The 26,033-nt window shown below is 45.8% G+C and overlaps 1 protein-coding gene and 1 pseudogene across 2 annotated transcripts in view; one reads left to right on the top strand and one right to left on the bottom strand.

The window, feature by feature from the left end:
• Window positions 1-26,033, bottom strand: part of LOC136391469 (anillin-like) — a 90,625-nt pseudogene that overhangs the window by 59,833 nt on the left and 4,759 nt on the right.
• The window catches only part of SYK (spleen associated tyrosine kinase), a 101,842-nt gene continuing 86,931 nt past the window's right edge, over window positions 11,123-26,033 (top strand). Inside the window, exon 1 of one of the 2 annotated variants that reach the window (XM_066368416.1) lies at window positions 11,123-11,302. The gene's annotated coding sequence lies outside the window, so the exon portion shown is untranslated. Of the gene's footprint in view, window positions 11,303-11,393; window positions 11,516-26,033 lie in introns of those variants that run through there. The other variant, XM_066368417.1, reaches the window with a different exon arrangement.

Here is a 26,033-nt window from a genome sequence, read left to right as displayed (position 1 = left end):
CCTCCACCTCAGGCACTAAAAAAATAGCTCAGGTTGCTCAGCAACAGAGCAACGACCCAGATGGGAAAAGCATCGCCCTTAGTGGGTTTGCCAGGTAGATCCCAGTTAAGACACATGCAGGAGTCTGTCTCAGCCTCCCCTTCTCTCACTCAATTAAGAAAAAAAAAGAATGCTGCTCTCTTAATTTCCTTCATAAAAACCCTTAAACTTCAGTGCCTCAAGAAAAAAAAAGAAGAGTCAGATTTCTGGAATGAGAAATGAGATGAGTTTGGCGGAAACTCTCTCCAGCAAACTATTATTTAACTGGCAAAAAATATATATATCTATCTCTATTATCTATATATCTATCTCTCTATCTATCTCTCTCTCTCTCTATCATCTACCTACCTACTTACCTATCTATCTACACACACACACACACACACACACACACACACACACACACACACCCCAAACAATTTCCAATCTCTGAAAATTGTCCTGAGGTCATATAGCAAATAGAAAAACATTTATTCAAGAAAAATTACAAATTCTCAGTGAGAAGAGGAGCATGTGTGTTGTTGGAGCCATAACCCACTCCATCCCCCCTTTCACCCCCAGCTCAGCAGGATAGAAGTCTCACTCCAGGTGATGCAACTCCCAGTCTGCAGCTGTGATTTCACCAGAAGGTGGGGGCCATGAGACCCCTCATCCTCCCCATACCCAGCTCTGTGCTGCAAAAGTGTACTTTAAGCCAGTTCATCCAGGAGAATGGGGCTCCCTCATGGCCCACTTGTAGGGCAGAAGTTCCACAAGAAGAAAACCGAGACCACCATCCCCACCCATTGTCTTGCTAAGAAAGGTGTCACTCTAGGAGAAGAGACCACAGTCCTTAACCCCAGTCCCAGCACAGGAACGCAGAGGCTTCTCCTAGGGGAGAGGCAGGTTGTAGGAACAGAGAGCTCCTCGCTCTCCCTACAGCGACTAATGTTAGTTCATCATAACAGACCATTAGAAAGTTCAGGCTTAAGAGTGTTGCTGAAACTTGATGATACTAGTAGCAACAAGCAAAACATAGACCAGCTGCAAGATAACAGAGAGAAGCAGGACAAAAGGAGTTAAAAAGAGCCCCTCCCCACCAGGTCTCAAAGACTGGTGATTATCTGTTCCTGCAAAGTGAATGGGTTTTCAGGGATCAGAGGGTGATGCAAGTTATACCCGGGGGTGTTATAGAAAACAATAGAGATATCAGGAGGTGATTAAAGGGGCTAACATCTGGATGTGACACCAGTAGCAAATCAGCCAGAAGCTCATGGAGGAGATCAGAGAGAGTTAAAGAGAGCCCCTCAGACCATAGCTGTTCCTGGGGTCAGAGGAGCTGTCCCACAGACCAGGCTGTACCCTCAAAGGAGTGACATCCCCGGCCATCCACAGCCAGGGAGATAGTCCGGCCAGGAGACCAGAGAGATGCAAAATCAACAGGCAAACATGAACAAGTGTTGGCAGGGGAGGGATCAGTGTCCAGACTTGCTATATATAGATTGCTTAAATGTCTAGTCTTCAACCAAAAAATAAAATGAGACGTAGACTCAGCAAAGCATCACCTGTGCACAGGGGTGGAAAGCAGGCAACAGAAAGGCCTTTGTAGGACTCAGATGTGTGAACCTAGTGGACAAAGACTTCAGAAACTGGCAATGCATATACTCAAAGAAGTAAAGAAACCATGCTTTAATAATTAAGAAATTAAAGAAAATCTAAAAACAAATGGACCATGTTCATGGATGAAAATATTTAAAATGGTTACTATGGCAATATTCCCAAATTGATCTATAGAATCAACACAGTCCCTGTCAAATTCCCAGCTTCTGTGTTTGCAGAAACATCAGGCTAATGCTACAATTCTTTTCACAATGCAAAGCAATCATCATTGTTAAAACAATCTTGAAACAGAAAAAAAGTTATAAGACTCAAACCTTCCAATTCCCAAAAACTACAGTAATTAGGACTCTGTGATTCTAGTGTAAGGATAGATACATAGATCAATGAGATGGAATTTAGAGTCCAGAAGGAAACTCAAAGGCGTATGCAACAAGGGTGTCAAGGTAATTAGTTGTGGACAGAATACAGCTGACTCTTGAACAACATGGTTTGAACTGCATGGGTCTACTTATTAGCTGATTATTTTTTCAATAAATACATATAATATTGAAAATGTACTTTCTTTCCCTTTTAATTTTTTTTTTAGAGACAGAGAGAAAGAGATAGAGAGAGGGATACATGGGGACAGACAGACAGGAACGGAGAGAGATGAGAAGCATCAATCATCAGTTTTTCGTTGCAACACCTTAGTTGTTCATTGATTGCTTTCTCATATGTGCCTTGACCGTGGGGCTACAGCAGACTAAGTAACCCCTTGCTCAAGCCAGTGACCTTGGGTCCAGCTGGTGAGCTTTGCTCAAACCAGATGAGCCCACACTCAAGCTGGCGACCTCAGGATCTCGAACCTGGGTCCTCCACATCCTAGTCCGACGCTCTATCCACTGCGCCACTGCCTGGTCAGGCTCCCTTATAATTTTCTTAATAACATTTTCTTTTCTCTAGCTTACTCTATTGTAAGAATGCAGTCCACAATACATAAAAAATACAAAGTATGTGTTAACCGGCTTTGTTATTTGTACGGCTTTCAGTCAACAGTCGGCTCGTGGCAGTTAAATTTTTGAGGAATCAGAAGTTATAGGCAGACTTTTTGACAGCAAGAAGGTGGGCACCCTTAACCCCTGCACTGTTCTATGGTCATCTGTGGTTGTTTCAATAACTGCCGTTGTGCTGGGACCACTAGATAGGTGCATGCAAAAGACTGACGTTGGGCCTCTGTCCTAAACTAGACAAAAATTCATTCAAAACAAATCTGAGGCATAAATCTAAGAACTAAAAGTATAAGACACCTAGAGAAAAACAGAGGAATAAATCTTCATGACCTGGGGTGGTTAGGCGATGATTGTTTAGCTATAATACAAAAGCACAAGCTACAAAAGAAAACTAAGTAAATTTAACATCATCAAAATAAAAAATTTTTATCCTGAAAATGATACCGTCAGGAAAGTAGAAAGAAAGCCCTCAAAATAGGAGAAAAAAAATTTGCAAATCTATAATATAATAAGGAACTTATATCCAAAATATGTAAAAAACTCTACAACTCAATAATAAAAAGTTAAGTGAGTCAATTGCGTATAACCAAATTTGCATTATAGGCAAATAGGGTATATGCAAATATGCCCACACAGCACTTTGTTTTGTTTGTGTGGATTCAGTGTGTAATGCTCAGACTTGGCAAATTCAAGTTTTGCTTTTTGGAAGATTGTGGGATTTTTTCCCCCAAATATGTTCTATCAATGGTTGGCTGAACCCACAGATACTGAGGGCCAACTGTAATTGTATTTTAAAAAATAATGTAAGCAAATGTATGACTATCTGTTGAGGTATGTAAAAGGGAAGTTGTAAGGTCAGTGGATAGAGGGATGGTCACGTAGGAACTCAGACCCGCCCACTTTGGCTAGGACCGCCCACAATCAAGCCCGCCAAAGTAAGCTTCCCAGGAACCATTGGGAAAGAAGCGATCATCTGCCAGCCAGTGAAATTTCACCACGTCATAGTAGCTCCACTTCCCTAGAGGGACCCTTTAAATATCTCCCATGCAGTTTAATCCGTGCAACTTCCCTAACCTCTATCTCTCCTCCATCTTTCTTTCCTCGGGGCCAGGGAACCTTGCCGGGCGGGATGTGCGCTCTGTACTCAATAAAGTCGTTTGCTATTCCACACTTTGTGGCTCTGGCCCTTCTTGTTCCTTCCTTCTCGGCAGGGAAAAATACCTCACATTTTGGTGCCGAAACCCAGGAGAAGTTAGAAGTCTGCAAGGACCACTCCTTTCCCCTCCCCTCCGAGAAAGAACCAGGATCTCCAATCTCCAACCCACTTCAGCGCACGGTGTGGTAAGTCCCCTGCCTCCAGCATTCGCCTCAGTTCTCTCCTCCGAGAGTCCCTGTCCGAAACCGTAGCTATGTCAGGGAAGTCTTTTCCGTCTGTCCGAGTGAGCATGTGCTTGTGGAGACCTCCCCAAGCACATCCACTTTCATCCGTGGCTGGACATTGAGTTTTTAGGACGCTAATGCTCAAATCTGACCACTCTGAGAACTGAGGGGAGCTGTGAGGGCACAGGAATTTCCCTCCCTAAGGAAGAAGAAACTGTTCTTCTTCTCCACTGTGGCCAGGCCACAGAACCCACTCAATTAGCCTCCTGAAGGGACTTTCGGTGTTAACACCCTCACCAATTTAACTATCGCCAAAAAAGCTGGGAATTGATTGGAGATCTCTTACATTCACGGCCTCTAATTATTTGCGCAACCATCCTTAATCTCTGTGCTGCCTGTTCCACCGCGCAGGCATTTTTCTGGCCAGAGAAACCTCACCTAAAACCTCCATTCCTAATCTTTCCTTCTCCGTGGACTCCAAACTCTCTCTCCCCTCCTTTCGCAAAAACCTGTTTCTTATTCGCCATCTACTACCATCTCTCTTTCTCCTCCCCTGCTGGCCAGGGGCCCCTCCCTTCACTGTGTTCTCTAGTCCCTCCTCCGTCAGGCCTTTCTCAGCCTGGCATTGGCTCTTACACCGGTTTTCAGGACGTCCAACCCCAATTTTCTTGCAGGAAGTTCCTGCCCTGTCTTGCCTTTGGCTACAGGGTTTTTCCTGCAGGATCTGGATGCCGGGCTCCACATGAGCCCCCTCCTCTTATTCCCAAACCCTCAAACCCCTATCCAGAACCTGTGAACATGGCATTTAAAGTTTTTAACGGTCCCAACTAGTAGAAACAGGCCAAGGCTGTTTGCCAGGCCCTGCATGCAGCAGAAGATAACGCTTCAAACCCCGACTCTTGTGGCAACCCTGAGACCAGCAGAGCCACCAGCAGCTTGCTTTAAGTGTGGCAAGCAGGACCCCTGGTCCCGGCAGGGCCCCTGCCAGTGGCTGCCCACTGAGCCCTGCCCTGACTGCAAGCAGCCTGGTCACTGGCGGAGTGATTGCCCCTTTGGGCGACAGGTTTTTTCCTCAGCGCCTCTACGTGGAGGACAAGCCGACCAAATGGAAGGACAATCCAGCCAGGTGGGTGCATCACCCGAACTCCTAGGACATGTTGGACTCGGAAAACCCAGGGTTCTGCAACAAGTGGGTAAGTCAGTCCACCTCATTTCTTGTGGACCTGGGGGCTGCCTTCTCTGTTTTTGCCTTCATACTCTGAACCTCTAGTTCCCTCACAGGTTTCGGTTATGGGAATGGATGGGACCCTCTTCCTTTCCTCTTTTTACGCCACTCCTGACATGCAGTTCTGCCTCAAGCTTGCCTCCTTATATGACCACTGTCAGTCGGAACCACTGGACTTCATCCATCTCCAGCTCACCAAAAGGCTGGACCCTGCAAATTCCCCTATTACTCCTCTGTTTTTTTTAAATCCTTACAGGACCGCATCTGTGAAGTTTCTCCAGTCACGGCCACACAGATGTTCCTCCTGACACCCCCCAAAGCCACCACCTTCTGATCTCCCCCTCCCCACGACGCCCCTATTCAGCAGGAAGTAGCCAGATGAATAAACGGTGCCCCTTTACTATTTAACACAAAAGGTCAGAATGTAAGGTTGGTGGATAGAGGGATGGTCACGTAGGAACTCAGACCCGCCCACTTTGGCTAGGACCGCCCACAATCAAGCCCGCCAAAGTAAGTTTCCCAGGAACCATTTGGAAAGAAGCGATCATCTGCCAGCCAGTGAAATTTCACCACGTCATAGTAGCTCCACTTCCCTAGAAGGACCCTTTAAATATCTCCCATGCAGTTTAATCCGTGCAACTTCCCTAACCTCCATCTCTCCTCCATCTTTCTTTCCTCGGGGCCAGGGAACCTTGCCGGGCAGGATGTGCGCTCTGTACTCAATAAAGTCGTTTGCTATTCCACACTTTGTGGCTCTGGCCCATTCCTTCATTCTCAGCAGGGAAAAATACCTTACAGAAGTTATTTGTGAACATAGATTTTTCCATCCTTTTTCTAACTTTCTAGTCTCTGGTGCTCAGAATCATCTTTGGCAAAATGGCAAAAAAGACACACAATAATTGCCCTGGCCAAGTAGCTCAGTTGTTAAAGCATCATCCCAATATGCCAAGGTTGCAAATTCTATCCCTGGTCAGGGCACATATGAGAAACAAACAAAAAATGCATAACTAAGTGGAACAACAAATTGATGTTTCACTCTCTCTCTCTCCCTCTCATATATATATATATACATATATATATTCCTTTCTCTATATCTCTCTGAAATCAATAAATTAAATACCTAAAAAAAAAATTAAAGACATGCACTAATTGTTTTCTGATTTGAATTTTACAGAAGAGAAATCAGAGGTACACAGAGGAGACTTGACTTGCTCAGAGCCATGAGCCCAGGAAAGGGGCAGTGCTGAGCTGACAGCCCATGCCTCCAACACCCGGCCAGAGTTCGTGCCACTGGGCTTAGACTCTGAACATAGTCTAAGTTCAGATGCTATCCTAGCTCCTTTAGTAACTTTTTCTTACCTGTTCAAAACAGAATAAGAAGGAAGTCCATCATTTGTAGATGAAAGGTTGTGTTTAAATCAAGGTTGAACTGGCAACGGTACCAGACAGTGGAAAGAAGCTGTTCTTCCTGTCACATTTTGTGGCATTTGGGAAGGTAGGGTGATGGGGCCAGGTGGAGGGCATCACTGAGATTCGGCAATCCTGGCCAAGCAGAATTAACCTTCCCACATAAGACAAGATAGCATTAAGATATTGCATCATAAAATAGTGAGAATGGTGAATTTGTGTTGTGTCATTTTTACCTCAACTTAAAATAATTTGTATAAAAGTATAACTAATGGTTTTGTACCTCTGGAGATTTCTCCTTTTTGTCCCAATAAAATTTTACTATGTCAATAGTTGGAGTTGGCCAACCAGTGATGGCACAGTGGATAGAGCATCAACCTGGGATGCTGAGGTCCCCTGCTCATAACCCCAAGGTCACCGGCTTGAGTGCAGGCTCATTCAGTTTGAGCTTGGGCTTACCAACTTGAGTACATGATCATCAACATGATCTCAAGGTCACTGGCTTAAGCCTAAATGTCACTGACTTGAGTCCAAGGTCACTGGCTTGAGCAAGGGGTCACTGTCTTGGCTTGAGCCCCCGAGTCAAGGCACATATGAGAATGCAATCAGTGAACAAATAAAGTGCTACAGTGAAGAATTGATGCTTCTCATCTTTTTCCCTTACTGTCTGTCTCTGTCTGTCTCTCTCCCTCTCAAAAATAAATAAATAAATAAATAAATAAATAAATAAATAAATAAAATAAAAAGTAAGTAAATAAAAATTGTTGGAATTAAGTATTCTTTTACTTGTAACCTAAAGCATCCTAACATATATCATGTGTAACTCATGTATTTTTAATTTTACAGAGATAAAATGAGGACCTTGCATTCTAAATCTTAAGATGTATGATGCATATTCTATAGTAAAAATGTGTGGCATTAAATTTTGGATAAATATTCAGGGAGTATTAAGGCCCCACTATCTACAATAAAAAGATCTCTCCTTCCTTGCCACCCAAGATAAAAGGGAAGGAAGAGAAAACTAATATGTAAAAGTTACCAAAAGTAACCAAACAAGGAAAGAAGGACTCACCATGACGAACTCAGAAAAGCGCTGGCTCAGGTGAAAAACAGAGAAGTGTGAGTGGGTGAGTGTGAGATCATGCGTCCACCTCCCAGAAACCACATCTGGGGAGTTCACAGGATCCTGACAGTTCTCACTCAAATCTTGACAGAAACAGAAAAGGAGTAATCATTTATTCCTAGCTTTACCTGTTTTTGACAATGGGGTAGTGATTATGGCAAGATATCAGCCATTGGAATGACTGCCCAAGACTGAAGCCTCCAGGGACCCAGCTCCAGATGCTTTAAGCTGCCTCCTAAAGAGTAGGGTAGGCTCTCCCCTCTCTGTCCCCCAAGAGGTAGTCAACCCTCTTCTATTCAACTGAGTCTCATGGTTCTGGGGAGAGCTCAGTCACTTCAACACAACTCCATGCCCAACGACAACGGGAAATCAGGCATAGAGGGACAGATAAGCCCTACAGCCAGCAACCAGAAAGGGGAAAGTGAAAAGATCCAATGTAAGGAGTATGCAGGTGTCACCCACAGAGGAGAAGAGCAAATGGAAGGTCTGGGGACAGCTGGGAAGTGTGGAGAAGAACAAACAGTGAACCAGTGACCGTGCTCAAAAGGTAAAGAACTGGAGTGAGAAGATGAAAAACGAAGACATGGAGGGGTCTGGGTTTCTCACCAGCAATCCTGGAAGCAAAAACACAATAGAACAAGACTTAAAATTGTGAAGATAATTTGTGAACTAGAATTCTATACAAACCAAACCATCAATCAAGCCGGAGGGTAAAACTTCTTTGGATAAGATGGTATCCACTTTTGTTTCTCAAGAAAGTCCTAGAGCTTGTGACCCTCTGAAATGATGGAGTAAACTAAAGGAGAGAAAGGCATGACTACAGGACACATGTACTCCAAACTAAAAGAAAGGTGAGAGGCAGCACAAAGCAGGAAGAGGAGAAATGCATCTTTGGAAAACTGTAACCACAAGTGGACCAAAATTGTGTCCAAGTTCATCCCACTTAGATGTCAAAAAAAAAAAAAAATTAGCTGAGAAACTAAGTTGTCCAAATCCTAGTTGCACCCTAGGCTTCTGACAGCAGCAAAGGCAAATTCTCTCTGAAAGAAAATATCTACTTCTTGCCCTGGCCAGTTGTCTAAGTAGATAGAGCATGGGCCCAGTGTGTGGGACATGCTGCGTTTGTTCCCCGGCCAGGGCACACATGAAAAGTGATCATCTGCTTCTCTACCTCTCCTCTCCTTTCTCTCTCTCTTCCCCTCCCAAAGCTAGTGGCTCGACTGGTTCAAGTGTGGCCCTGGAGCACTGAGGATGGCTCCATTGCAGCACATCAGCCTCAGGCACTAAAAATAGCCTGGTACTAGAACATTGGTTCAAGATGTGGTTGCTAGGTGGATTCCTATCAGGGCACATGAGGGTGTCTGCCTCACTTTCTCACAAGAAAGAAAGAAAGAAAGAAAGAAAGAAAGAAAGAAAGAAAGAAAGAAAGAAAGAAAGAAAGAAAGAAAGAAAGAAAGAAAGAAAGAAAGAAAGAAAGAAAGAAAGAAAGAAAGAGGGAGGGAGGGAGGGAGGGAGGGAGGGAGGGAGGGAGGGAGGGAGGGAGGAAGGAAGGAAGGAAGGAAGGAAGGAAGGAAGGAAGGAAGGAAGGAAGGAAGGAAGGAAGGAAGAAAATACCTATTTCCTAAGCCTCAACCAATTTCCACAAATGTTTCAGGGACAGTGAGTGGCTCCCATTGAATGTGACCAAGCACAGAAATACGGAAGCCAGACACAGAAATGAGAACCACAGAAACACTCAAAGGACACAGCAGACATGTGAGACTTCATATGGTAGAATTCATACAGCAAAACCAGAAACATATAGTGACTATTTTTTACGGAAATAAATAGATAAAGACTCCCCAGGGAAAAGGAAACGTTAAAAACTGACTTGTGGTGTGTCCCTGAGACCATTTGGGCTGGGGTTTTGCTGGGAGGGCTTCCAGGTCTCAATGCACAAGCACAGCTAAGAATTATTAGAGTGAAAGATGAAAACAAAGTCAGAACACAGGGCAAAGGAAGGAAGCCTGGGAGAAATGTGTTGTCAGTTGGTAAGATATTTTTCTAGGTGTTTGTGTGATGATTTTAACATAAAAAAAAAATCATTACAAGCATACTGATTAACTTTTTTCAGTTTACTCAGAAACGGCCACAGCAGTGCTAAAGGGCAGTGTGAAGATAGACCTGGAACATCACCTCCTCCCATGAGCAGTCCCTGAGGAGGCATGTCATTGTAGCAAACTCGAGTCAGGTCCCCTACAGGGCACTCATTTCCAACAATAACACAACTCTGAAAAGCTGTGGAATTGTTCTGTAGCCTTCGTTTAGAGAACGGTGGCTATTTTGTTGGCTCTTTGAAGCACAGTGAAGGTCAGTGGGTAACACATATAACCATAATAAAAAACCATTCACTTGGGTTAGAAATGTAATGACAAAATGGATGGAAAAGATGTCCACCTGGAGGAACTGAGGGGCTACCATAGAACGTAAACCCATTCTCCATGGCAATTATGAACTAACACACTAAATATTTTGTTTTGTTTCTTGTATTTGGCTCAGGAAACAGGTTTTAGAAACAGGCCCTCCTAGCCAGTGTTACCGAGAATGTGTGGGGTTGGAAACTTTTGTGAGAAGATTTTAAGGAGGGCTATCCAACAACAAAAAAAGGGGAGAGGAGTAGGAGGAGGGGAACCAGGTAGGTGTTTCTCAACCATTTAAAGGACTACAGAAAAGAATTAAACTTAGCCACTGTCGATGGAAGGAAGGAGACTGACTGTCATGAGCTCTGTAATAATAAAAGCCCTCAAAAGCAGGCTGGGCCGGTGAAGACTGGCATTCCACTGAGACCACTGGCATGATCCCATGGTCTCCTGGTCACCGGTAAACAGGGCTGCCTTGGGTGGGTGACTGGGAATATACACCACCCAAGGAACAATCTTCCCTTCCCCAGCAGCGTGGGGACCGGGCACACCCCGGGGTTGGGAGTGGGGGTGTCTTCCTTAGAAGGAATGGGTTACAGGCGACAGGGGAAGATATTTCTCGGTTGGCACTAGCCTTCTTTGTACTTAAGACTCCTAGCCCTGTGTGCCTGGGAGGCAAGCAGGTCACCCAAGTGGCTTCTCCCCTTCTCCCCTCCGCCCTTCCAGTCGGACCTTGGAGTTGGGTCCCCGCGCTGAGTCTTCAGCTCCCTGCCCCAGGCGCTGAGGCCTCACTCAGTGCTGGGGGGCACAGGGGGCGCTGGGTACTCATTGAGTGCTGGGGGCATAGGGGGCGCTGGAAGTATAGGGGGAGCTGGGGACAGAAGGGGCGCTGGGGGCGCACCGGGTGTTGGGGCGCGGCCGGGAGGAAGTGCGGGGCCGGTCCCGGCGAGTTAAGGAAGTTGCCCAAAATGAGGAAGCGCCGCGCGCTAGGCGGCTGAGGCGATCTGGCGGCGGGAGGAGAGAGGAATAGCCCGCAGCCCGAGCTGCTACCGAACGGCCCCGTGGACGCACTGCCCGGCAGCCCGCCCCCGCTCCCTGCGCTTTGACCCGGCGCCGCCCCGCCCCGGGCTCACCTGCGCAGGTAGGTGTGCGCGCGCTCCCCCCCCCCCCCCCCCCCATCGCTCCGGCCGTGCGCACGCGGAGCCCGGCACCTCTCAGCCCGCAAAGGCAACGAGGGTGGATGTGGCTGTAAGCAGGCCATTCGGCCGGTGTCCCGGTGTCCGGGGCCATCGGCAGGGACGCTCGAGCCTTCGGCCTTTGGAAAAGGAGGGGAAATAGATGAGAATAGAAGCCGGTAGGTGGAGCCAGCTTTTCCCCGAAACCCAAAGCCTGTCGGTTCAGTCTTGTGCTTCGGAAGCGCGGCCCGGGCCGGGTGCTGCGCGGGAACCCCGGATCCCGTGTACAGGAGCTGGATCCGCAGGCCTAGAAAACGCGGTCTCCGCCGAAATGCACCTTCGTTTGGTCGAGTACACGATTACACCGGAAAATTCCCTCGATTTACCGAAGTGACTCGGTGTACAAGTGTTCCTGTGCCTGTGTGGGTGTTTACATACACTACATTTCTATAGGACAGAAAGGAAGAGCACTTGTATAAACACATGGAACTTTCTTTCTGCTCAGATTTAGACATGTTTTCGTGGTAATTTATTTAGCCAGTGAGTGATTTGGAGAGCAGGAATGTTTATGTAGTAAAATGTAAATTTGTGTTTTATATATATATGTGTGTGCATTGTGGCTCCAAAACTTTAACCCGACCTGAATAACTATTCAAAGGCGATTCATTTTTTTGGTTGGTTTGTGCTGCAAAAACTGGAAAAAACAATCAAGGGATAGTGAGAGTTTGAATATTTCTACATTGGAAACAGTATTGCAAGTTATCTTAATGAGTTTGCTTGACTCCCAAAGGTTTCCTTGAACCCAAGTAAAATTGTTGTCTGAGGTACTTGCTCTTTTTTCTTAAAGCCGCAGAGCATTTCAGTATGTAGTTAGTGAAGAGTTGGAGATGTCAGACGTTTGAACCTTCATAATAAAAAAAAAAAAAAATCATGTGATGACAGAGAATTTCTGGAAGAAATGAAATCGACTCTGCTATCTGCTTTCTTTGTTTTAGTAGGAACACATTTATTGGTATGATACAGGCAGCATTTCAATTAAATGCAATTGAATTCATTATTGCTCCCCTTGACCTCCCTCCCCCCCCCCACCAGGTCTGGAGAGTGCGTGGATATATCTGTATTTGAGCTAGATTTAAATACTCATAAAGTGTTAGGTGTGTTAAGTGAGGATTTTAATCAGTTAAAATTATTTTATCAAATCATTTATCGACATCATACTTTTGATATGTTTAGAGAAATTTTGTAGTAAAATAGAAATTGACTTATATTCTCTGTGTTTGTAGTGCTTAGGTGTATAGGATTATATAAACAGTCTTAACTGGAATGTTTTTCATGTTTTAAGCCAAGATAAAAGTGAGGTGTATATTTTAGGTCATTGCCTTTCCTGAGAGATGAAATTGGCAAGGAGTTCCTTGTATTGCTAGGTCTGCATTTCGGAAATAACATCTTGGCCTTCCTTAGACTCATATTTAATATTCTAACTGCAGGTCCGATTTTCCTATTTTTAAACCAAAGACTTTGTCATAGTAGGACATCACTTAGATAGCACATTGCATGTCCGTAATCAGTTAGGACCCTTGTGCTTGGATATATTTTGGAATTCAGGATTTTTCAGAACTTGAAATTCAAAGTTAGAATCTGAATTTCAGGGTTGAGGAAGACGTTTCTCAGAATTCAAAAAGGTGCGCGAGCATGCCTAACACTCCGATGCGGCCTCCTGTAATCCCACACAATGTTTCCACACTGCTGTGAGCAGTCTCACTCGGTGGAATGAATAAAAACTATAAGTAGCTGCATGTCAGTTCAGGGCAGGTGTAGTCACTAAATGAGGGTCCTTAAATTTATTTTAAAATCATGTTTTTCAGAGCTGTAGACTTGGGCTAAAGGACTGAGTCTGTATTAAACTCCATGGAGCTATTTGCTTTTGAAAGAAAATTGCTTTCTATTGACCACTAACTCACACCTTCCAGTAATTAAATTGGCATCTTCCATCTTTTTTTTCTTCTTTTCTTCTTTTTAAATTTAAGTGAGAGGAGGGGAGATAGACTCCTGCATGTACCCCAACCAGGATCCACTCAGCGACCCCCATCTGATGCCAATGCTCTGCTCATCTGGGGCCATGCTGTCAACACAGCTATTTTAGTGCCTGATGCAGAGACTTCATGGAGCCATCATCAGCATCCCAGCCAATGTGCTCTAATCAATCGAGCCATGGCTGTGGGAGGGAAGGGGATGGGAGGGAGGGAGGGAGAAGCAGATGGTCATTTCTCCTGTGTGCCCTGATTGGGAATTGAACCAGGGACCTCCACATGCCAACGCTCTACCACTAAGCCAACCGACCAGGGCCAGCTTTCGCCCTTTTCAAAGAGTCTGAGATAGCAGGACTTCACTGAATTTTTTTTAACCATCAAACTATGAATCCTCCCAGTGAGAATAGGAGGTTTTATCCTTACTGATATACTTTTTCTCTTTATTTTTATTTTGGAGAGAGCAAGGAGGAAAGATAGACAAACTCCCACATGCACCCAAACCAGGATCCACCTGGCTACCCCTGTCTGGGGCCAATACTCAAACTAATCAAGCCATTGGCTGTGAGAGGAGAAGGGAGAGAGGATTGGGAAAGGGAGAGGATGAGAAGCAGACAGTCACTTCTCATGTGTGCCCTGACCAGGGATGAACTCGAGACTTCTATACACCCAACCGACGCTTTATCCACTGAGCCAACCAGCCAGGGCCACTAATATACTTTCAAACAGCAAATTTTCTGACAGTCTAGGATTGCAGAGTAAAAACCACAGTAGTCATTCAAGGAAACGGTATCGTCACCATGTCTAGCTTCAGTATGTCCTTGGAAGAAACAGTGTCTCCTTTTCACCACGCAGTGGCTATCTGTCGTCTCTGCCCAAAGAATGACAGGGCGCTTTTCACAATCTGAGTGAATTTTTGCTTTTTCAACTTTAACTGTAATAGATTTTTTTTCTAACTACCCCCTAACACCCTATCTCCCTTTATTTGCAAGTTTTAACATTCTCTTCTACTTTCAGAATGGTTTAGCTGTAAAAGAGTGAAGAAGAAACTTAGGAATTTAGGCATTTGGGGAGAATTTCTCTTAAATGTCTATATACTTTATTTTTCTGTAGAGTTAATTAATCGAAAGGCAGAGTCTTAAAGAGAGATTGGAATCAATTGCCTGTCTTATTATCTTATTCTTCTACTTTGATTTGAAGAGGTTTCATTTCACTTGGATAAGCGTTTTTACCTTTTTTCAACAGAAATTGTGGAAGATTTTTAAAAATAAAAATAGGCTGATTAAATTTTGAAGGAAAGGTTGATTCATTTTGATATATTATCAGTGAAATTTTCTATTAGATTATAACTTTGTCTGACAGAGTTGTATAAATTTGAACATTTTTTGCCATTAATAATTATGTAAGTTTTGCCCTATGAATCTTGAAAGATGGTTGAATTGAAATCAAGCATAATCAAACTTAGCCAAGGCAATAGATAATAGAAAGAAGAACATTTAGTTTACGTTACAGTAGATATAACAAATCAAAAACGACTCTCTTTTGATTTCTTGATTTCTTGGAGAAAGCAGAAACTTATCTTCAGTGGGGGATGAGAGTGGGAAGGTAGGAACAATTTAGACTATCGGTGATGTCTCACTGACAAAGGAGAGTACAGAAAGCTTTCCTGAAGGGCTGTGTCTGGTGAGTAGCATCCTCTGTCCTGAGGGCACCAGCTTTGAAACTGGAGTCCTTGCCTCTAAAGCTGGTGGCAGCAGCCCCCATGGCTGTGCTGGACCGCTGAGGAACAGCAGGATGTGATGCTGAAGATGCTGGCCTTCCAGACCAGACCAGCACGCTGAGTGTGACAGACCCTGGTCTGAGTGGAGGCTGAGCAGGCAGCTGGTCTACCAGGGGGGTGTGGGCTGGTGTCAGGAAGTGAGATCCCCACCTGGATGCAGTCAGGGCTGGTGGTGGGGAGAGAGTGGAAGAGAAACTGAAGGTGGCAGCGGCTCAGGAGAGGCCTGAAGCGTTGGTTTCTTCAGTTCTCCTCTCAGTGGCTACGAAGGGCATTTAGGTGTCCAACACGTGACCTTCTACTTTCTCACTCCATCTGTTTGTCTTCCTTCTGCCCTGGCCAGTCTGATTAGTTTATTAAATCTGTTTCTGTTGAGTTGTCGTGGTGATATTTTAGTATGATCAAAGTTAATTTTTCTGTTCATTTCATTTTCATTGATAACAACACATTCTTATCCGGTAGGATCACTCCCCATAAGCAATCTTTTTAATTTTTTTGCTGTTACTTCTTATGGAGTTCTCCTCCTTATTTTCTTATAATATGCTTATTTTCTTATGTTTGGATGGATCAGTTTTAGACAGGGCCTGCTGACTTCCTAGTCTGAGATGTGAGCCGTGGCCGTCCTAGACATTTCACGGGCAGGACTGTCATTCTAGAAGGTGGATAGGGTGCCACTTGGTGTTTACTTCATTGTGATGGTGTTTACCCTGGGACCAGAGGCGCCACGCCATCTGTCAGTTCCACTTCTCTCTCTTCGTTTCTGGGACCCTCCGTCTCCTTGCTGCGGCCTGACGGCTGCTCCTCAGTCTCGCTGCACACCTACGAATAACTGAAGCGTGTTTGGGGCAGTTGGTTGACTAGATACATTTCCTGCAAATTACTTACTAGTCCCTTTACTTGACCCTTTGGGGTCTTAACATACCTCTTACTAACACTCACATACATTTTACCTGTTGTAAATCCATTGTCGTAATTGCTGAAAGCATTTTCCCAAACTACTTATGTCTATGGTTATTTATCTATTTGTAGCATAGAACTTTTACAATCTCTTCCATCAGCATATATTCAGACTCGTATCAATGAAAGATTATTTTTAACTCCAGGTTAGCAGTAGGTGTCTCCATTCAAAATTAGTCTCAGTGTCACCTCTGTATTTGTCAGACACTGATGTTTTAGGGTCGGAGTGATGGGAACTTGTACTTTCCTAAGAATGTTGAGTCCAGGGCTCTCCTCACATGGTGGCTTGGATGACTGTGACTTCAGCCAGGTGCAGGGCAGTTTTCAATGTTATTCCTCAGGGAGCTTCTTTTCTCGAGTAGTGTGAAACGCTGGGCAGAGTAAAGTCACATATGGAGGGATAAGCACAGATAACTCAGCAGAATTCTTCAGAGCCACCGCACAGGCGGTATGTGCAGAGGGGACAGGCGTCTGTGTGTTCTCTCACACCTCTGCGGCCATGGGGCACATTGGGTCTCAGAGCATCTTGGGGCCCAGAGCTCCTAAAGTCCACTTTCGGGAATACCGGGTGACCTTCCCCTGCCCTGTATAAGGTTCTCAGGCTTTGCTTGGGTAAAGGCAGAATGGTGTGGTGAACTTGATCTTATATGCTAAAGATATTTTAGTCATATGATTGCTATAATGCCTCACATTTACTGAATATTTTTCTCGGCAGTGGTTGAGAGTAAGGATCTATGTCTTAATTGGGGTCAAATCCCACTCTCTTAGTCTTTGTAGATAGGACAGTCACAGGTTTCACAGTGATGCCAGTGGTGACCACGTGTGCAGTTGCCTGTACCCGGCCTGTGGTTAGAACTGACGTCACTATCACAGCCTCTCCCAGGTGGGCGGCTCTGGGAATCTACTCCTGCCGTCTGACCAAACAGGTCATCAGTGAGTAAGTACCATTTCTAAAGTTTCTCTGGCCTCCAAGGTGAGGGAACGGTTCCATCATTTTCTTTTTGAAAAGTGTTAAATTACATAACTGAGGCACAAGTGCAGGTTTGTTTTAGTGAAGACTTCAGATATGACAGGCAGCAGTAACCCTCTTCTTGACCACTGCCCTCCTCCCCAGCCCCCCCCCCACTATGGTGGGGGCAGTTGGGGTATTTTTTCCCTCTTATTTATTCTGTGTATAAATGGTGTGTATCTTCAGAAGATATAATCTTGTGTGTGTGTCTGTGTGTGTGTTCTTAATACTAATTTCATTCTGAACTTTCTTTTTTCTCAATCAACAACAACATGCCAGGGTTGGGGGAGCCCTGCCTCTCAGTGATCGTGGTGTTTTGTTCCGCAGAATGGAAAGTCTCAGGTAGTGACAGGCGTGGAAGGGTTTTCCCTAACTCTGACATTACACGTGGAGCTTCAGTGAAGCATGTCTTTCACCCTTTCCCTCTCCTTTGTCCTTTACATTGTGTTGCATGAAACCATCAGATTAATCTTTATGTGGAGAAAGATCTTCAGCTCTTTCTATCCTGTCATTCAGTCCATCCTTCATCTTTTACATTGTAGCAAGCAGGTGGTTAACTTCCAAGGGCCGTAACTCATTCTTTTATTATTATCTTTTTAATGATACACGAGGCTCTTGGTTTTTAGTGCTGGTTCCAGTGTGGACATTCTCTTGCTGCTCCCTGACTTTGTGTCCTTTGACATCGGCTCATCTGCTCATTCGATATTGCTCCTTCATAGTCTTAGCTTTCCTGGTCTGCTTGGTATTTCACCCCACCCTAGGGCTGGTCTCTGTTTTGGGGGGACATGCCCTGGAAGTTAGTCTTTTAAGGCTGCATCTGTTGTGGGGCTCTCTCTTAGCCTGCCCCCCATGAGAGAGGAGGCAGGTGAGATGTGCACAGGGTACTTTGAGCCAGGAACCAGTGTGTGGGTGCAGGGGCTCCTGGTTCTTTGCAGAAGCAGCCATGCCCTGCCTCTACACAAGAAGGTCTGTTCTGTTGAGGGCGTTCTGTTACTCTTAGGGTATCCCCAGCTGAGGGTTTGGAGAGGGCTTGGCTGTTCCTACCCACGCCACCCCAGGGCTTTGTCCTCTCTAAGGATTCCCCCACCTCACAGTTGTCCCCTGGCTGCGCTGGGCTGTGATACCCCCCTTCAGTTTGGGCCCCTGTGGCTTTGTGTCCCTCGGGTATCAAGATCATTTCCAGTGTCCTGGCAATGTGCTTCCTTTGCTCCCCAGAGTGGTTATGGGTTTATAGTCTGTTATTTTAATACTCTTTTTCTTCTTTCTCTGCATTTATAGTGGCTATATATGCTTGAAGCGGAAGTCCACCACTTCCTTTTTTGTTTTTTTAGCAACACCAATCAGCTGATGGCCATAGCTGTGTGAGGGAAGTCACAGTGAGGAGGAGGGAGAGGATCTGGCTAGACCAGAAATGGGTCCCAGCACTGGGGCTTCTCCGGTCTTCTCTGTTGTCCTGGGAGCTGGGAACAGGCAGAAGGTGTGTCTGGGCAGTATTGTCAAGTCCGTTCTGATTTTTAGGAAATTGCCCATGCAGAGTCATTAACTTCTTAGCAGCATGTTTAAGGATGCAATGTTGGAGGCAGAAGTGATCCTGCAACCATCTCATCCAACCTGGTGAAAAGCAGTGAGACTCATAATGTTGCTTTCATTCGAGCCCTCAAATCTAGGTGTTTCTAGTTCAGAACCAGAATTCATATCCACTACTCTAATAAAAAGTGAAAGGCCAGGCCCTAGCCAGTTGGCTCAGTGGTAGAGCGTTGGCCCGAAGTGTGGATGTCCTGGGTTCAATTCCCAGTCAGGGCACACAGGAGAAGCAACCATCTGCTTCTCCACCCCTCTCCCTCCCCCTTTGCTCTCTCTTTCTCTCTCTCTTTCTTCTCCTCCTGCAGCCATGGCTTGATTGGTTCAAGGGCATTGGTCCCAGTTGCTGGTGATAGCTCCATGGAGCCTCTCCTTCTGGTGCTAAAAATAGCTCAGTGCAAGCTTGGCCCCAGATGGACAGAGCATTGGCCCCAGATGGAGTTGCCAAGTGGATGTTGGTCAGGGCACATGCGGGAGTCTGTCTCTATCTCCTCTCCTCTCACTTGGAAAAGAAGAAGAAAAAAGAGTGAAAAAAAGGATCTGCTGTCGCAGTCAGTACTAAGAAGATGTATTGTCACATCGGCGAATCTGGGGAACACTGAGCAGGCTGTGTGCAGCTGTGAGCTCAGTGTGACATATCGGTTTCATGCTTTCACCAGTAGCTCTAGAAAACATAATTTATCCTCATAGCTTTGTGTTGAAGAATTAAGTAAATCCAATAATGACTTGGACGAAAAAGTTCTGAGTCAGTGAGAGGGTCTTATGACAGCGTCTCCTCAGCACAGGTGAAGCCTACTCCCCAGCTTCCTGTCCCAAGCGAGCAGAGTACTGTGAGAAGCCAGTGCAAAGGGGCGCACCAGGCACTCTCAGTGGGCATGACAGGCCTTCCCCAGCTGGCCTGCAGGTCCGTGGCTCTCCCCACACAGGGAAGAATGGCTGCTCCCTGCGCACATCACTGTCACAAGGGTTGGCAGCGGCAGTGCCAGCGCCAGGTGTCCTTAAGTATTGGAATAGGGCAGGGCAGAAAGCACGGTTTGAAATTCATCTCCCTTCCATGGGGACATGTGTGACGTGAGTAGAATTTCAGCCGACATGTATCCCCTCACAGTCCCGGAGGCTGGGAGACTGAGAACCCGGATCGGGAGGGCTCCCTCTTCCACAGCCTCCATGTGGCTCGTGGGTGGGTCTTCTCCTGCATCTGCACATCCCTTCCCTCTGGGCGGGCCTCTTCCTAATTTCCCCTTTTTATAAGGACAGCAGTCTTATGGGTTAGGGCCCATCCTAATGACCTCATTTTAACTTAGTCACCTCTGTAAAAGCTCTGTTTCCAAATAGAGTCCCATTCTGAGATATGTGGGTTAGGAATCAAACATATGGCTTTAGGAAATGTGACAATTCAGCCCACAACAGGTGGTCTTGCAGTGCATGACCAAGAGCTGTCTTTGCCAGCTAACATGAGCATCAGATGGTTAGGGAATGCTGTATACGTGAACACCAAACAAAACTGAGCTGGCTGAAATGCCTAAGATTCAAGCTTTTTTCACCTTAGAGCAACAAAAATAAAAATGCATAATAAATAAAAAATTAAAATTAAAGGAACTTATGAGAAGACCAGGCAAAAAAAAAAAAAATAGAGGTGATAAGGAAAGACAAATTCTACAAGACCTAAGGCAAAGTTACACCATAGAATGGACCAACAGATCCAGGTTGTATGTGGAAAGTTATTACAAGGTGAGGATGGCATTTTCCAGCAGTCGGGGAGAGGAGAATGGGTCTCTTTCTCTATTAAGAAATTAATAATGGTCTTGGGTTAATAATCTGGAAAAACATAAAGCTTTGCTGTTTATACCAAAATAAGTTCCAGGTTAAACAAAGATTCAAAATATAACAGTGAAATCATGAAAGTCTTAGAGGAAATCTTAGGTTCATTTTTAAATAATTGTAGCGTGAAAAAGACCATTCTAAATATGGTAGAAAATATGAAACTATAGTAGAAAAAAGATTGATGAGCCTGATTCCCTAAAACTTTTTTTAGATTTTATTTATTGACTTTAAGAAAGAGAAGAGAGAGAGAGAGAGAGAGAAAGCGAGGGGAGGGGGGAGAAGCAGGAAGCATCAAATCATAGTAGTTGCTTCCTGTATGTGCCTTGACCGGGCAAGCCCAGGGTTTCAAACCAATGACCTCAGAGTTTCAGGTCAATGCTCTATCCACTGCGCCACCACAGGCCAGGCAATTCTCTAAAATTTTAAGCAACTGCCCACTGAATGAAAACTATATATAAATAAATAAGTGGGGAAGAAGTATAAGATATTTATTTTTAATGCCTGTGGCAAAGTGTCAATACACTTAACGTGCAGCGAGTTCTTTCAGATCAGCGAGAAAAATATACACAGACCAATAGAAAAATTGACCAAGGACAGTGAAAAGCAGTTAAAAAGGCAGATGCAGCTTTGGAGGGTGTGCAGTGTGACGAGGTGTGGGGAAAGGGACACTCTGAGGAGGGGCACCAGCACAGCTGCTGGGCAAACTCTCCTGAAATTTAAAATGTGCATGTACTTTGAATCAACAATTTTATTTTTAGGAACTTGTTACACACATAAATTGACAAAGGTGGAGAAATAGATGCATGCAGTAATTTATTGCAACATTTTATTTTGTAATAGCAATAAAAAGAAGACAAAAGGAGAAGGAAATGCGTGTCAGTGGGGGGCTGTTAAACTATGGCATGTCCACGCAGTGGAATCCCACGTGCTCTTTTTTAAAGTGCAGTCTTTGTGAACCAAAATATAAAGATGTCCAAGTCATATTTAGTTAGAAAGCAAGACATAATATATATATTATGGGAGAGAGAGAGGCGCAGGGAGAGAGAGACAGGAACTCTGAGCTGCTCCTGTGTGTGCTCTGACCAGGGAATCGCACTGGCAACGTCCAGGCTCCAGGACGACACTCCAACCAACCGAGCTCTCTGGCCAGGGCTTAATTTTTTTTTTTTATTGATTGATTGGCTTTTTTAGAGAGACAGAGAGAGGAAGAGAGAGAGGGGGGAGACGGAAGGGAAACATTCATTTGTTGTTCTATTCAGTAGTACATTCACTGGTTGCTTCCCATGTGTGCCCTGACTAGGGAGCGAACCCACAACCTTGTCATTCCGGGATGACACTCTTAACCAACTGAGCTACCCAGCCAGGGCCAAGATGTAATATATTTTTAAAAAACATATATATGTTCTTAATGAGTAGACTACAGTGAATTGTTATTTACTACATATAGATAAAGGGCTGCATATACAGATTGTGTGTGTGTGTGTGTATTGTGTGTGTGTGCGCGCACGCATGTGTGTGTGTATACATGCAAAGAGACTCTGGAAGCAAAGGTACCAAACTGTGAGCAGCAGCTGGGGGGGGGGCATGCAATGGAATCAGTTTAGAGAAAAAGTTGAAGTGTGCATTTTTACTCTGCACACAGAAGTTTGCAGTGATTGTAATAAAGTAGGAATCTTTACCTGGGGTGGAGGGCGTGAATAGGATGAGGCCAGGAAGAGAACTAATTTAGAACAAGGCATCCACTATGGCTGCTGGGACCAGCCTGTGTCCAAACAAGGACTTCAGCTGGGAGAAGGGGTGATGCCCGGGTTGTGCAGCCAGGTTCTCCAGCTTGCCTGCACATGGCCATCACCCATGCTGGTCTCACCCTCTGGTGCACAAGCTGCCTCCCCAGATTCTCATGCAGTGTGGCCTGCACCTTGCCCTTGGACTTTAATTATTAAGGCTTCTCACCACCTCCCCCCAAGTGCAGCTGCCATGGTGAGAACCACTGGTTTAGAACTAGTTAGCAGGGTTTTACGGCACACAAACACATCTTGAGGGCCAATTTCCACCAAATTTGAATTTCTCAGTGTGTGGGTATAGGGGCAGCTGTGTGTGCTTGGATTTCAAAGACACTGGGTGTGTTAGATGTTAGAATTATGTGTGGGGAGGGAGGAATGAAAGAGGGGGTGGAAGGGAGAGTGAAGGAAAGAGACACAAAGACAGAGACAGAAAGAGATTGAGAGAGAGAGGGAGACAGGAGATTGAGAGAGTGGTGTTTTACATTGTGGACTCTTCTTTGGGAACCTGTATTTACGGGTCAGCATGTCTGTTCAGAGGAGACCCCCTTCCCCCCCAAGGGTGAACAGCCCTGTGTTCTCAGCACACAGTGTGAGACCTGCAGGAAATGAATGGACATAAAGTGATTCTGAGAGGAAGAATGTGTGCAGGGGTCTGACAGAAAAACCCACCTGTGACAGTTTCCACACAGGATAGTTTGTGTGGTTTCCATCTCTAAGAACAGTGTTTAACTTTAGCATTTCCCCATTTCACGTCTTTTCTGCCGGACAGTTTGCTGTCTCACTGATTCAGTTGCTCTCTGGACTGACAGTGAGACCGTGGTTTCTTGATATGTGTGGCTTGACTTCTGGGCCTTTGGTGCTGCAGCAGGTGGTGACCTGAGGGCCATTTTGGGATGCTCTATAACTGTGTCCACCCTGACTCTATGTACACACACACACACACACACACACACACACACACACACACACACGGGAACACCGTGCAGCCCTCACATGGGGAGCCCCAGAGCTCATCCATGCACCTGCGTTTATACTTTGTAATAAAAGTTTTAGGAGCAGGGCCTTGACCTATAAACGTCTAGTCCTGAAAAGTGGCTCTAAAGCCCCTCTCAGGGTGAGGGCAGTGGGGGAAAGAGGGCAGGCATGGTTGGCAGAAGCAAAGCAGCCAAATAGCTCTGGATCTCATTAAGTGTTTAAAGGGCTTAGGCTCTGGCAACCTCACCTGCAAAATGGGACTTCAGATGCCTGCCTGGAGTGGGTGGATAGGGCGAGGAGCTCCGAGACATGCGGAGCAAAGCACTGAGAAGACTGGCGTGCAGGGGAGAGGCCCCTACAAGGTGGTTGTGGTCGGCTGCAGGAGTTCAAGGAACCGAATAACCTCTGCTACCTGGGGATTGAACAACATGGGCGGATTAAGGACAAAGTGATTTTAGAAGACTTAGTCGGGGGGGGGGGGGGTCACAGAAACATACCAGCTCTTACCCAGCTGTGCCACTTGACCCTGAAGCAAGTCTGCTCCCCAGCGATGCCTTTGGGAACCCTGCTGGGTTTCAACAAGTAACGCCTGGGGACTGCTTTCCTCAGATGTCTCCTGTGTCCAGTCACTGGACATGGACACACCTCCCCAGGGATCATGGCATCACCCTGACCCTTCCTGAAGAGATATTATTTTGGGTCTGGTCATGCACTTTAATGTCCAGCTGGAGACCATGATGTAGGAATCCTGTGTGCTCCCAGTATGATGTCTTCTTGGCGCACATTGGCACTCATGAAGTGCCTTCCTTGTATTTCAGATCACATGTGATTTGGACACAGTTAACTAGATATTTGGAGTAGCATGTGTCTCTCCTTAATAAAAAGAAAACCTAGAACCATCACATTTGGCCCAAGTAGGGGAAGTGTTAGAAAGGCAGAGGTATCTGGACCACACAGCCTTTTCCTTGGGTGAACTTGAAAGATTCCTTTTGTCCACCTGCAGCCCCATCACGCTGGTCCTACTCCACCTCGGACACTTGGCCCAGGTGAGGACAGAGGCCTCTTCCCAGCTTCCCTGCCAGGAATCCAATACTGTGCTATTCAGTCCATGGCCACCAGCCACGTGAGGCCATTCATAGTCAGGTACTTCAAATTAAATAAAATTTGAACCTCAGTTCTCAATCGCACAGCTGCATTCTGAGGGCAGTCGCCACTCATGGCCAGTGACTCCATGTAGGGCAGAGTGGAACAGTATTCTGTACTGAACGACTGCCATGTAGGGCAGGTCGTCACAGCACAGCGTGGGGGACAGATCCAGATGTCTTGTCATACCTGAGCCACACAGTGGTGCATCCTAAGGAGTTGGGGAGGGGAGGAAGCTTCTACCCTCTCCCACCCTTTCTAATCTCAATGCCACCGCAGCGGCACCATAATGCTTGCCACGTGTCCACATGGAACCTGAGTATTCCCTTTTGCTTAAAGGCATCTGATCATGGGAAGTGAAGGTGGCACCCAGAGACCCCGAGTCTAGTCCTCAAGACCTGGCCTGACCCTTTGTAATGCCAGTGGTTGAGGCCCGGCAGGTCCACATTGGATTCAGGCTGACGGTAGAGAAACTGCGGAGCCTGAAAGTCGTGGGCCATTCCCATTTATTAGAGTCTCTCAGTGGCAGGCAAGCAAACAGGCAGGAAAAACCGCTTCTCACAGCAGCAGGACAACAAACAGCAAAATGGCCTCTCGCAGTGGTGGGCAGGCATTCCTCCATCTGCGGACTGTACCTCGCTGAGGGCAAGCCCGATAGCCTTACTTAGGCTACACACACGTGGCTCTGCCATGTGCTCATGCACTAATCATGCAAAGTGCAAGTGAGCAACCCTAACACAGCTGTTTTCCCAATACCCTTTCATTCTCAACATAGTGACAGTCGCCTACTCAGCACAACAGCGTTCCACACACATGCTCACACAACATACAGAATCGCGCACATGCACATACACGCGCGTTTCAGTCTGGCTCAGGGATGAGAACTGGAATGGTTCCCAGGTTTTCCCTGGAGCAGTCTAGCGGGAGTCTGGTTCTGGAGGGCACTAATGAATGTGACCTTGGGTTAAGCACACTTGCTTCAGTGTGGTTTCTGAAAGAATAAACTAGTTTTTGTTCAAGAGGATTTTGTTAATGGAGGAACTTTAGTACTCATTAATTTCTCGGCAGCAAAAACAAGTCCAACATCACTTTCTCAAAATGTTTGGGTTCCGAGGTGCTGTCCTTTTAAAGGAAGATTCGATGAGGCAATGTGCTCCTCATTAAGGCAAAATGAAGACAGTGTAATGCTTAGTGCTTGACCACATCTGTTCTTTTTAATGCAAGAGAGCAAGACTTTCATTTCTGAGAACGTGTGCCACGTGCTCACAGAAGAACCCAGGGGGCGACAGACCCGAGGCAGCTGAGAGGTGGGTGCACTGGTGGGGCCTGTGGCCAGCAGGGGCGACACGGCGGACCTGTCCTGTCAGCTGGAGCCCTGGCTTCTCTTCATTCTGGGTGGCAGCTGAGAAGGCGCACTTTGCTATCTCTGGAAGTCCAGCACTGCTGAGTTTGGGGAAAGATAAAATACCACAGAGAAGCAGCTAGGAAGGTTTGCGAGTCATAGAACTTCCTTTCATGACTCAACCCAACACCAGGAAGTGGAGCAACACATGCACCCTTCCTCCAGCTGGCCTCGGGCATGCGCCGTGGGCACGAGGAGACCTCCACCCGAGTGACCAT

The sequence above is a fragment of the Saccopteryx leptura genome, chromosome 2, assembly GCF_036850995.1.
Source record: "Saccopteryx leptura isolate mSacLep1 chromosome 2, mSacLep1_pri_phased_curated, whole genome shotgun sequence".
NCBI classification, from domain to species: Eukaryota; Metazoa; Chordata; class Mammalia; order Chiroptera; family Emballonuridae; genus Saccopteryx; species Saccopteryx leptura.
The sequence above is the reverse complement of the archived record's forward strand: the minus strand, read 5'-3'. Positions and strand labels throughout refer to the sequence as shown.